The sequence below is a fragment of the Protopterus annectens genome, chromosome 6.part1 (assembly GCF_019279795.1).
Source record: "Protopterus annectens isolate FY-2018-M chromosome 6.part1, PAN1.0, whole genome shotgun sequence".
NCBI classification, from domain to species: Eukaryota; Metazoa; Chordata; order Ceratodontiformes; family Protopteridae; genus Protopterus; species Protopterus annectens.
The window spans coordinates 196,139,418-196,153,071 of record NC_056738.1 but is presented as its reverse complement, the minus strand read 5'-3'; positions in this window follow the sequence as shown (position 1 = coordinate 196,153,071).

Below are 13,654 nucleotides of genomic sequence, written 5' to 3'. Positions count from 1 at the left end.
CTGCAAAGAGATCTCCTGAAAGAGCTAGGAGATGCTCTCCAGGATACGGTAGCTGCAGGGGTTGCTGACAAAGTAAGCACACAGCTCGCTACCCTAAACTCGGTTGTGAACTCGTCCATGCATCTAATATCTTATGCAGCTGATGGTTCGAGTAGAGCCGCTAGTTCTGGCTTTGCTCTGTGGAGACAAGCCTGGATGCATCTCTGTTCCTTTGCGGAGCCCTTTAAGTCTTCCTTTATCAGCACCCCTTTTGATGGCTCATCACTGTTTGGGCCTAAAGTAAAGGAAACTTTAACCAGGTGTGAGCAGGAAGGCAAAACCCTATCTGCCGTTGGAGTCCATTTTTCTACCCCTACTCAACTCGGGATTAGTGCCCTAGGGGCAGGAAAATGTGGTTCCAAAAAGCACAGGGAGCCTTTCAGGACACACGTGGAGAAACCCCCTCTAGAGGCAGAGGAGGGGGTTATAATGGAAGACGCCGCCTGTGTGGCAGAGGGGGTCCACAGCAACAGGGTGACAGAGGCCAGTTCTCTGGTCAGCCCTACCAGTGCTCCTGAAAGGAGGCCCGGCTCTGGAGGCAGTCGGGGGTTGCTTGTCTTTGTACCCAGAAGCCTGGCTAAACATAACATCAGATACATGGGTACAAAGCATCATTTCCAGAGGAGATTTCATACCGTTCTCTTCCCCTCTCATACCGTTCTCTTCCCCTCCTACTCCTGTAAGCAGAATCCCAGATGTTCCACCCAGTCTCAGGGAACAAGCAATCATAGAGGTTCAAAAATTGCTAGAAAAAAATAGTCATCCAGCCAGTCCCAGCAGACCAAGTTGGATTCGGAACTTACTCAAGATTTTTTTTGGTACCAAAGAAAACAGGGGACTGGAGACCTATCTTGGACTTCAGCAGACTCAACCAATTTGTAAAGAAAGAGAAGTTCAGAATGGTCATACTTCAGTCCATTCTTCCCTTCCTAGGGAAAGGTGATTTGATGTGCTCCATAGATCTCAAGGATGCGTACTATCACATAATGATGAACAGATGCTCCAGGGGTCTCCTGCATTTCCGGCTGGGAGCCAATCATTACCAGTTTCGAGCCCTGCCCTTTGGTCTCACTACAGCCCCCAGGGTGTTCACCAAATGCATGGCAGTGGTCACAGCTCACCTGAGGGGTCTAGGATTCCAGGTGTTTCCATACCTAGACGATTAGTTCCTCACTGCTACCACCAGGCATCAATTGACTCAGGCAACACAATATACTCTGACACTCTGCCATCAATTAGGCATTACAATCAACTTCGAAAAATCTGCCTTATTGCCATCGCAGCATACCATTTTCATAGGAGCAGAGTTAGATACCTCATCCATCACTCTGTCTTCCAATCGAAAGAGTCTCACTTCTTTGCCAACATGTCATCTCACTGGTGTCAAAGAACAAAGCTACAGCAGCAGAGGTCTTGAAGGTGCTAGGTTTGATGGCGGCAGTAATCTTAGCTGTACCACTCGCAAGGATGCATATGCGAATCCTTCTTCACTCAGTGGTCTTACCAAAAGCTACCAATGCACCACATGATTCTCATCACAGATTCTTGCAAGAGAGACCTTCTGTGGTGGTTGACATCTCTTCATGTTATAATCGAAAGACCCTTTGTCCCCCCCCAGTAGCCACTGTGACCACGGACGCTTTCCTGATAGGGTGGGGGGGCATTTTCAGGGAAAGACTGCCCAAGACACATGGACGGATCAAGAGTCACATCTGCATATCAGTGTTCTGGAGTTGAGAGCGGTACTTCTGGCGTTGCAGTACTTTCAGGACTCTCTTCCTCTAGGGACAGTTGCAATTCAGACGGACAAAATGTCAGTGGTCTGGTACTTGAACAAACAAGGCGGAACCAAGTCTTACCCCCTTTGTCGAGAAGCCCTCAGGGTATGGCAATGGGCTGTGTCATCCCACCGTTTTCTGATAGCAACACACATCCTGGGGACATCCATTGTGATAGCAGACAAGCTAAGCAGAGCAATTCTGTTGCCTCATGAGTGGTCTCTCAACCAATGAGTTGCGGATTTCATTTTCCGCAAATGGGGCCATCCTTGCTGCGACCTCTTTGCCAGTCACATCAATACCAAATGCTGAAGCTATTTTGCCCTAATACCACCTCTGGGACATTCCCCAAGAGACGCACTCGTACACGATTGGCCTCCGGTTCTCCTGTATGCATTCCCACCTATTTCATTGATACCCAAGGTTTTACAGAAAGCAAAGTCGCAGGGAAGGACAGTTATCCTCATAGCTCCCTACTGGCCTCAACAGATTTGGTTCCCCTTCCTTCACCATCATCTACTGGAGGATCCATGGATCTTGGACCCAGTTCCGGACCTTCTGACACACCCGTCAGGGGACTCCATCCTTCACTGCAGTCCCTAAAACTGACTGCTTGGCTAATCCACCTCCCCTAGTTGCCAGGCTTCATTTGCTCTCAGATGATACAAGACTAAACCTTTTGTCTTCTCACAAGCCATCCACCAGGAAACTATACCGCAGTAAGTGGAACAGGTTCTTAATCTGGGCCAATATACAGAAAATCGACCCTTTCCGAGCTCCTCTATCGTCCATTTTAGAATTTTTGACAAAGATTTTCAAAGAAGGAGCAGCAGCTGCTACAGTTCAAGTCCAGTTAGCCGCCATATCAAATTTCTACCTTGGATTCGATGGGTTGAATGTTATGGGACATAAATTATCTAAGGCTTTTCTTAAAGGTGCTTTTCACATGAGACCTGTCAAAATCCCTTATTCTCCCTGGAATTTGAATTTTATGCTGTGTCAAATAATTCTCCCCCCTTTCGAACCAGCATCTTCTTGTGATCTCAAATATTTGTCCTGAAAGACTGTATTTCTAGTAGCCATTACTTCTGCCCGCAGAGTGTCAGAACTTCAAGCATTATCTGTCAGGCCTCCTTACATGATTTTCCATGCTGATAGAGTATCTCTCAGAACAAAACCCCTCCTTTTTGCCTAAAGTCTGTTCTGAATCCAATATCAATCAGGTCATTGAGTTGCCAGTCTTTTTTCCCAACCACTCTAACAAATTGGAATACTTGCTGCACAAACTTGATGTACACAGACAGCTCAGATTTTATCTTGACAGAACTAAGGATATTAGAAAATCATATCAACTTTTTGTATCCTTTTCGGAGGCCCGAAAAGGTAATCCAGTGGCTAAAACAACCCTATGTAAATGGTTATCAGATTGTATATCCTTTGTTTATGCGAATGTAAGCATGCCATTGACGTACAAACCTAAGGCTCATTCTACCAGAGCTGTTTCTACGTCTTCTGCTTTTCAAGCTAAACTGCCCCTTGACAATATTTGTGCTGCAGCCACTTGGTCTACGCCTCATACCTTTATCACACATTACAAAGTAGATAAGGCTTCCAGGGACAGGTCTTCCTTTGGTTCTACGGTACTGAAAAACATACTTCCATGAGCCACCCAAGATTGTGGGTGCTAGGGACGCTACCCATCAGTGAGAATAAACGGCGAGATTTAACAACTTCACATAAAGAAGTTATGTACTTACCATAATGTTCCATGTGAGTTGTTTATCTCGCCTTTATTCTCGCGTCCCTCCCTCCTTCCCCCTCCTGGCTGACAGTTGACTTAGAGGCTAGTACCATCCTAGTTATTCAATACTTCGTCCCCTTTGGGAAGTGCTTCCTTGTAGAAATAAATAAAAGGGTATATATACTCGCAGCAAACAAGATCTGAGGTAATTCCAGCAGTGCATTGTGGGATAAGGGGTTTGGTCTCCAGCTACTGGCAAAGCTTGAGCTTTGCTGTCAGCCATGTCGAAGCCGAGGATCGGCTCCGAACCCATCAGTGAGAATAAAGGTGAGATAAACAACTCGCATGGAACATTATGGTAAGTACATAACTTCTTTTTACACTTGCTGGATGTTCATCGATAATTGCATTTCTGCTTACACAGAACAAAAGAGATTAGAAAGTCTGATCAGTTATTCATATCCTTTGCAGACAACAAACTAGGCAAATCTGTTACAGAAGTAACATTGGGAAGATGGATTACTGACTGCATATCTTTTTTCTATAATAAATTGGGCAATTCATTATCTAAATCTTTAAGAGCCCACTCTACTAGATCTATGGCAACCTCATCAGTATTTTTAATCCATTCATTCCATGGATGACATTTATGTGGCTGCTACTTGGGCTAATCCTCATTCTTTTATTACTCATTACAAATTGGATCTGATCTCAAGGGGAAGAGCAGCCTTTGGTTCAACCATGGTCAGAAACATCCTTCCTTGGAGTCCACCACAAATTTCAGGTGGCTGGGAACTCTATCCCAGTGGTTGAGGAATGAATGAAAATTGACAACATCAAATAAAGAAGTTATGTGCTTACCATAACGATCCAGCTGTGTTGTCCATTTTCATTTTTCCTCAACTCTCTGCCCACTAACCCCCAACCTTTGTCATCATGGACTTCTGGAAGAATGAGATTTTGTAAGGACACCTTAGTGTATGACCCGCGGTGGTGGTGCTGCGGTAGCGTTGTCGCCTCACAGTAGTCGCTGTCCAGTTCGATTCTCAGCTAGATTGTCTTCTGCGTGGAGACATGCGTGAATGGGCGTACCTTCGTTGAATGTTATGCATCAGGACTGGTAACTCGGCACGTACAAATCAACTATCAGTCATTAGCGGACCGGAGTTCCGCTGTGGCGACCCCTAACCGGGAAAAGCCGAAAGACACAACAACAACCTTAGTGTCTTGTATGGAGCTCCAGATGTTGATTTCCTTTGTCAGGAACATTATTCTAATATTTCTTATCTTATCTATCTTATCTTATCTTATCTAGCAAACAAGATCTGAGGCATGTTAGGGGTTGGTGCATTATGGGTAGAGAGGAGCTCAAGAGATTTTAGTTGACAATGAACTATAGTAATGGCCGAGTCAGATACGAACCCAATGGTTGAGGAAGAATGAAAATGGAAAACACAGATGTAACATTATGGTAAGTACATAACTTCTTTTAAAAAAACACATTTTATTGTAATACTTTAGAACTTTTCTCCTCAAGCCTCCACTGAAAAAGGGTACCTATGTACTCAGATATTTCCATTTATAAAATATTGTTAAAAAATTATACATTTCTGATTTTCTTTTCTTTCCATCAAACAAGACTGTTTCAAATATTTTTACATGTCTGTGGTTTCTTCGTGCTTCAACTTGCGTGACATAGAAGGGCTTTATTAAGATGTTTTGAGCTGCAGCTTTTCAGTTCTGTGCAGCCCCACAGTGTTGTCTGCTGACGGACACCCCCACTCACTAAAAGGAGCACTTCCTTCTTGTACTGATGGCTTCCACTTGTTCAAATCCTTATTTATTTTCTTGAATGTTAATTAAATTAACTTCTAAATATGTATATTTTTATATTACTGACTAATGCCCCTTAATGATCTGGGTATTTTAATTATACCGAAGAAATTCACAAGGCTTGTCTAATAGCGAGACAATGGTCCTACTTTGTATAGGTTGAATCATAGTCTTTGTGCATCTGAGAAAACTTGCTACCTTGCTGCAGCATACCCTCTGGGTTACTTTATTGCTAATATATGCATTTTAATAAGTACTTATATACTAATTAATGCACAGATTTCATCCGGACCATTTTACTGGGTTAAAGGCCCAGCTGACAACTGCTTCTGCCGAGGCATTCTTTCAGTTCACTTTATAATTGGCAGTTAGAATACCACTCTTGAAATAACTTAATTATCTGGCATTCATTTAGCAAACCAAAAATATTCTAAAAAGACATTTTGTAGTCTTGTGATTTTTGCTTTAAATGTATGTGTTTGTAAGCTATCAAGCTCCTTTGGATAGGGCAGCTAAGAATTTTAAATTAGCAGTTTCTGCTTCTGGTACTTTTTGCAAGACTGATAATTTATTGAATTGTTTGTGGCTTACTAAGAGTAGCATCTGTGTAATTCTTCAAGTCCTAAGGAGCAGAAAAAGACACTACAGGAATAACAGGGCATGGCTAAAGGCTACAAAGATGTAGAATAGGTAAATGGAGAAAGCATTTCATCTTAGAAGGGGTGGTTGATGTGTGCAGTCAACTGTCTGTAGAACTGGCAATGGTGAATGCAGTGGGCAATTTATAAGTACATAGCTGCATCCCTGCAGGAATGAAAAAGTACTGCTATGATTCAGAATTATGCAGGAGGTAGGGAATGGATGGAATAGATTGAAGTGACAATATGTGAATGACATTTGTGGCTAACCCAAAAAAGTTGCTTTAATTCTGAGGTGAATGAAAAAAAATGTTCCCATAGCAAGGACCCAGCCTAATTTAAACCACTTTTTCTCTTTGCATTTGCAGGTCTGGATGTTTCCATCAGGGTAGATTGCTGGCAACACACATCAGCTTTCATTGTTACATTACGAATTGCCATCAAGTGAAAGCTCATTCTTATCAGTTGCACAACTTGGATCGTCGTTGTGAGGATTATTGACTTTCTCATGAGCAAAGTGAGATGAGCTGACTGTTGTCAGATTTACTTTTGCGTTACATTTTTTGCAGCCATGGCCACATACACAAAAAAGACCCTGATAAGCATCAGAGGCACGTTGATTATTTGAAAGGTGGTCAGAGGAGGCAAATACCCCTACTTGCATTAATCAACTAAAGTTTCTTATACTTTCAATTAACCAAAAGCTGTTTTCTACAATACTAAATTAGTGAAGTGTAGTCTTGAAAAATATGCACTCCAAAATGAGTCATTTTAATATCTACATTTTTTGTCACAGATTGGTAAATAAATATTGAATCGCAAAAGGGGTAAACTGATGACTGTTGAAGTTGCTGGACTTAATGGCAAGGAACTATGGATTGTTGTGTAATGATCAGAAGTATTACAGAAGACTGAACTTGAAGCTTTTTCAAGTTAGAAAACAGAACATTCACACCCTGGTCCTACAGTTGGCACTATACTGTTAAGCAGGAAATTAACATTTCACATACTAATTCTTTTCTGGAAAAGTACTGGAATGCTGCAAGGTCATTCTGAAAGATGTGTATTATGTGCATATGAAAGCTCCATTTTCTGTCTCCTTTTACTGTTACTAAATTTAATTTGATGCAGTTATTACACCATAGTGATAACTGGCACCAGTGCTTGGATATGCAGCAGCAAAACCTGAACGTACTGTACAGATCAAACAAGATTTTTCTGTCATATTTGGAAGAAGACTTCACTTGCTGTGCATAGTAAAGGGACTATATCTGCAGCGATGTTTTGTCTGATTCTATGATCAAGATTGTTAGGAACCAAGTATTAGATATTGTTTAAAGAATTTTAAAGTGCATCGACTCAGTTTATTTCATATGACAGTTTGATTTAAGCCTTAGATCCTCAGCTGATCTGTATTGAGAACATACTGCCTTTGTTTTCCTGCTTTACATTAAGACTGGTTGGAATATTTTCATCAACTCACTTGAGGCTGCTATCATGGGATCCCTCATAGGACCGGTATTGATCTGGATGCAGGAAATGATTAGTGACACAGTAATCCGTCTTCGACAAGCTTTTCTACAGACAGCAATCTTGCTGTGTGTTGTGGTGCTCCTGCTGTGGGTTTCAGTTTTCCTTTATGGAAGCTTCTACTATTCCTACATGCCAACTGTAAGCCATGTTAGCCCAGTGCATTACCACTATAGGTTTGTTACTTTTATTTTTACCATCTTTTGAGGGTGCAGGAAATTTTATTAGAGTATGAAATGCTGTTTGTATTGCCGTGCAGTTGTTTAAACAAGATAGCTGAAAAGATTTTGGTTTTGCATACCTTCAGATTATTTTTCTATATAACCATGGGAAGTGTGTTTTGATCTGTCTGCATACCATTCTGTAATTTACTGCACAAACATAACATACAACTGTTCGCATGTATTGTGTATGAAATGAAAACTAAATGAGAAAATGTTAAAGTTGTCTTTTTCTAAATAATGTAATCAAATAACATATAAACATAGATAGACTGACAAAAAAGTAAGAACTGTTAGGTCTACCGTCCCACTCCATCCATTCCTGTTTTTCCTACCTGAGTATTATTTATTTATTTAAATTTGTTGACCGGGAGTGTCCGACTGGACGTAGGTCCATTTTCAGCAGAGGCCCGGGGAGAAAAGCTCCACAGTAAAATAAACAGTAGTTACATTGGATTACATAGCGATTAACAATTTAAGATAGCAATTACTTACAACATATTTACAGATGAAGAGCAGTACATCAGTAGACAACTAGAATCTTTATCTGTGAAGTACATAACAGACATTAACAAATGTTGCAATGAGAAGTTCCTGCTGTATAATAAGTACTAGGCTTATTAACATCTCAGCTTGCTATAATCAAGGTAGTTAGTGGAGTGGAAAGAAAGGTAGTGGTTGGATGGGGTGGATGATATTAGAGTGGGAGTTGCAAGGGCATAGCCAGCATGTTTTTAGGTGCGCTTTTAATAAAGTTTTGAAGTGGGTGCATGATGGTATGGAGGTAATTGTGGGTGGGAGTGAGCTTTAGTGATCTGCAAGTGATTTTTGTTGCTGGATCTTAGTGGTCTGGTGGTGCGATAGGGTTGGAGTAGATTCTGGAGGGATGGGACATTTAGTGGATGGTTTACTAGTTTGTGGGCGAGTGAGAGTTGATACCACTGAAGGAGGTGAGGGAGTTCAAGCCAGCCAGTTCAGCAAGTGAGAGACAGTGGTGACTACGGTAGGATGCCCCTGTGGTGAATTTGGCGATTTTGTTGTAGCAGGTCTCTAGCTTGTTTAGATCACACTGCCTTAGGTTGGTATATATTGGAGAGGCATAAAGTAGGGTGGAGATAAGTTGGGAATTTGCTATTGAAATCTTTGCTGCTTTGGTGAGAAATTGCTTATTTCTGTATAACGCTCCTAGTTTTTTGTGGACTTTTTTATGGTCATGGATATGTGAATGTCAAATTTTAGTTTATTGTCTATTTCCACTCCTAGCAATTTGGTGTGCTCAGTTGGATATATAGTGGTGTTGTCTTTTGCTGTGATGTTAAAGTGAGAGTTGTTTTGAGTATGTTTGGTGGGTTGGAAGATGAGTAGTTTAGTTTTGTTTGGGTTGAGTATTAATTGGGCATCGGATAACCATGTTTCAACAGAGGAAAAGGCTTCCTGTGTGACTTTTTGCAGTTTTGGTAGGGACTGGGCTGAGCAGATGATGGTCGAGTCATCTACGTATTGTATGATTGTGCCATGTTTGGTGGCAGAGGCTAGATTATTGGCGTAAACAGGGAAGAGTAGGGGTCCAAGGATGGATCCTTGGGGAACCCCTATGGAGACAGGTAGTTGGGGAGATATGTCATTCTGTCAAACAATGGATTGTTGGCGGTCAGACAGGTAACTCTGAAACCAGTTGGTGACTGATTGTGAGAAGGATAGGTTATTGAGGACAGAGATAAGTTGTTTGTGTGGGACCATGTCAAATGCTTTAGATAGGTCTAGGAAAGTAGCAGAGGAGAGAGAGCCATTGTTTTTATGCTGAAGGATAGTGTTTGTAAAGGAGGGTAAGGCAGTGGTGGTGCTATGGTTTGGTCGGAAACCATGCTAAGTACTGGAAAGGAGGTTGTTAGTAAGGAAGTAGTCTGAGACCTGAGAGTGTATGCATCTCTCTAGTATTTTGGAGAGTGGAGAGAGAATAGCTATGGTGCGGTAATTGGTTAGTTCTGTGGAGGGTCCGCCTTTGTGGAGGGGAGTTATATGTGATACTTTCCACAGTGTGGGAACATAACTTTCTGACAGAGATCGGTTAATCAAGATGGATACTGGGTAGGCCAGAGCATCAGCTGCGATTTGTAGGTATTCACTTGGGAGGTTGTCTGCTGCTAATTTGGCGGGTTTAAGTTTAGTTAAGAGTTTTTTTTATGTTGGAGGTAGGTACAGGAGGAAAAGAGAAGGCAGTGGGGAGATTACTTGTTGAAGGTGTGGGTTGGAGGGGATGGGGGTTGTGTTGTTTAGATAGTGATAGTATGGTTTGGGTGAAGTGTGTGTTGAATGAGGTAGCAATATTTTGTGAGGAGTGAGGGATGTTAGGAGGAGGGGTACTGACTTTACCTGGGTGGAGGATGGAGTTTATGGAGGACCAGAATTGTTTGGGGCTGTATTGTGAGGAGTCTAGGGCAGACTAGTAGTATTGGAATTTGACCTGTTTTATTAGCTTTTTTGACTCTATTGCGTAGTTCTAGGAATTTCTGTCTAGCTGAGGGGGTTTTGGTTTTGTGCCAGTGCTCCCAGGCTTTATCCCTGTTTTTCATTTCTGACTTTGTGGTTTTCTGTAGCCATGGGGAGGGTTGTGCTTTGGTTCTGGAAAATCTTTTGGGGGCATGGTAATTAAAGATGTTCAGGAAGGTTGTATTAAAAAATTCAACTGCGTCATCTAGACTCAGGTACTTTAGAGGATGCCAATTACATTCTTTGAGGGATGAGATGAATGTGAGTGGGTTAAAGTTTAGTTTTTTACGTATTTGACAGTAGATGACAGGTTTAGCTTGGTATAGGTATTTTTTGAGTAGGAATGTTGGGGAGTGATCACTGAGGCTATCTGATAAGCAGCCTGTTATATATGACTGGGGGCTCTTACTGACTAGTATCCAATCCAGGGTAGTGTGCTTGCTGGAGTTTTTATTTATCCTGGTTGGTGACTGGACTAGTTGGGTGAAGACATGAAGGTGTACATGATGGGTTGGATTGTTGCCAGAACAGGATTGCCAGTCAATATTGAAATCACCTAAGATGATAGTTTCTTGGGGGAGATGGTGGGTAGACCAGCTGAGGAGGTTTTCTAGTGGAGGGATGTTTTGGCCAGGTGTGAAGTAACATCCAATTATGTTGATGGTTTTGTTTTGGTTAATTTTGAGGTTGGTATACATTATTTCTTCATTGCCTATTTGTGGAGCTGACGATTTTAAGATCTGGATGTTTAGATGCTGTTTAAATATTATAGCTACACCACCTCCGTTTTTGTTTAGCCGGTCTACTCTTAGTATGCCGTAACCTGTAGGGAGTATTTGCTCACTGGTAATGTGAGGTTTTAGCCAGGTTTCTGTCAGGATGACTATATCTGGGGAGTACAAGTCTATGGTGGCATGGAGTTCATGGACTTTGTTGGATATACTTCTAATATTTAGGCTTAGTAGAAGGAAGTCACTTGGCTTTCTATTGGCTGTAATATGGGAGAAGTTGTGGTTTCTAGTCTGATTATGAGGATTGGGGATGGAGATGGTAGGGCCAGGGTTGGGGTGGATGTCTCCACTTAGGGCTAGTTTTGATATGCATGAGATTATTAGTTTTCTCAGTTTTTGAATGTGTTTGTTTATAAGGCAAACTTTATGATTGTGCTCTGTGGGTAATAGGTATGGTGGGAGGGTTACTATGTTAAGTTGTAGGGATGCTTTATGTTTGAGTAATATAGTTGGTAGAATATGTGGGGGGTGCATAGGGATGGTTTTTGAGCTGGTGGGAGGGGAGCTGAGTGTGGGTGAGACATGAGTGGTGGTGTGAGTAGTAGTACAGTGGTAGTGGTTGAGTGGAGGAATGATGGAGCTTTGGTAGGATGTAAGATATGCAAGGAGAGTGCATGCAGTGAGCATAGGAAAGGTATGCTTGTACATGTTAGTTGAGGAGGTAGTGTTGGGTTAGCGCTGTGGTTGGCTATTGGAAAGATGGGAGGGATTTGAGTGTAATTAAGGTGGGACCACTGGGGGCGGGAGGGAATAGGGGGCAGAGTGGGGAGCGAAGCGGGTAGAGCCCCTGTTAGTTGCTCGTATGAGGGGGCTAGAAACAATCACAAAGCAAAGACAAGTATGTGTTAAGAAACAATCACAATTGACAAAGGACTGCTCTAAAACTGTAAGTCATTTCTTCATTTCCCAGGTGGAAAAACAGGATAACCTTGTATCAGTAGGCTACTGTGGTCATAGTTTAAATTAACAAACACACAGATTAGATTCTAACTGAACAATGATTTATTTTTCCCTTCCTAAAAAGTGATTTACATCTGTTGCACATACTTTAATTCTTTCATTATTCTGACACTACTGTCTCTGCAGGAAGGTTGTGGCATCTCTCTTTTTGTGAAAAAAAATTGTCTATCTTGCATATCTACTGTGCTGATATGTTATAGGTTTATAGGTGTTTACTAGGCTAACAAACACAAGGGCCTTTTTAAACCTAGCCATGCATCCCAAATTTCTGACAAGTTCTTATACCCTTGATATGTGCAAGCATGGGCCTGGGAGATGAACCATTTACAGGTTACCTGTGTCCATTAGAGACATAGGTGCCAAACCAAGGATGAATTTCCTCTTTCCCATCCAATTGTCCAAGTTGCACTTGAATTGGGTTAGGGAGGAACTCTGCTTCACATGGATGGGGAGCATGTTTCATAGACAGGGGGTAGTCTCTGGGGTACATACCTATCTCTCCAGCAGGTCCTATTTATATCACAGGCAAGGTTTAAGTCTTTAGAATGGGTAATTCCAGTGCTGTTTTGTTTTGTGGATATGTAAATGGTCTGTCAGAGTGGGGTCTGACAATGCGGCATATGTCTCCCCTCAAAAGCCTGTAGGAGACAGAATATAAGGGCAGGACCTTGAGGCAGCCTGCATAGGACGTTTTACTTATGCCCTGTATTCTTTTAGTGAGGAACCTCTGTGGACGTTCCAGTTGTTGGATATGTCTGGTTAGGTACATACCAAAGGGGGCCACTGTACTCAGACAGGTCTGATGCATGTTGAATACAGTGGAACAATAACTTCCTTGGACTTAGATGCCATACTTTTGTGTATAAGTTGTGCGACATAGAATGGTTTCCTCACCACTGTAGACACATGATGGTCAAAGGTTAGATTACTATCTGTGTGTGTCCCTAAGTCCCTGACTACTGGGTCAACTCTAAGGGATGTGTTGTCATTATGATAGTTACCAGGGATGGCATACTTCCCAAAGGATACAGATACTATTCATCTCTTGTATTTAAATCATATGTCTATTTCTGTATTTTTATATAATGGTGCAATCCTGCATCTTATTAATTCCTTAAGATACTTCAAAGTTTAGACCCAACCAAATACACGCAGAGGAGACAAGGTGCATGGATTAAACCATAAATGTAAAGTCCAAAAGAAAGAAATCCAGCACCAGGAGAAGTTTGAAAATAAATATTTTAAATATTTTTATTGTGGCAAACCCAAAAATCCATAAGCAGCAAACCGGTTTCGGCTGAGTAATAGCCTTCTTCAGTGCATTAATGTATAGAGACAGGTCTACATACTTATATAGGTATAAAGACAATAAAATAAATTACAGTCTTCCATTAATTGGTTGCAAGCAAATTAGCTTAACTCCTTCTGGCCAGAATTGAATAATGCACCAAAAGAAGGCCCTGGTTAAGGGCCAGTGTGTTAGATTGGCCAGGATGGTGTCTGATTTACATGACTTTACCAAGGAATGTGACAATTTGTCCAATATGTTTCAGAGAAGAGGTTACCCAGAGCCCTTTTTGTCAAATATCATACAGGGGGTTATAAACAAGAGGACCAATGGACATCTCATAAT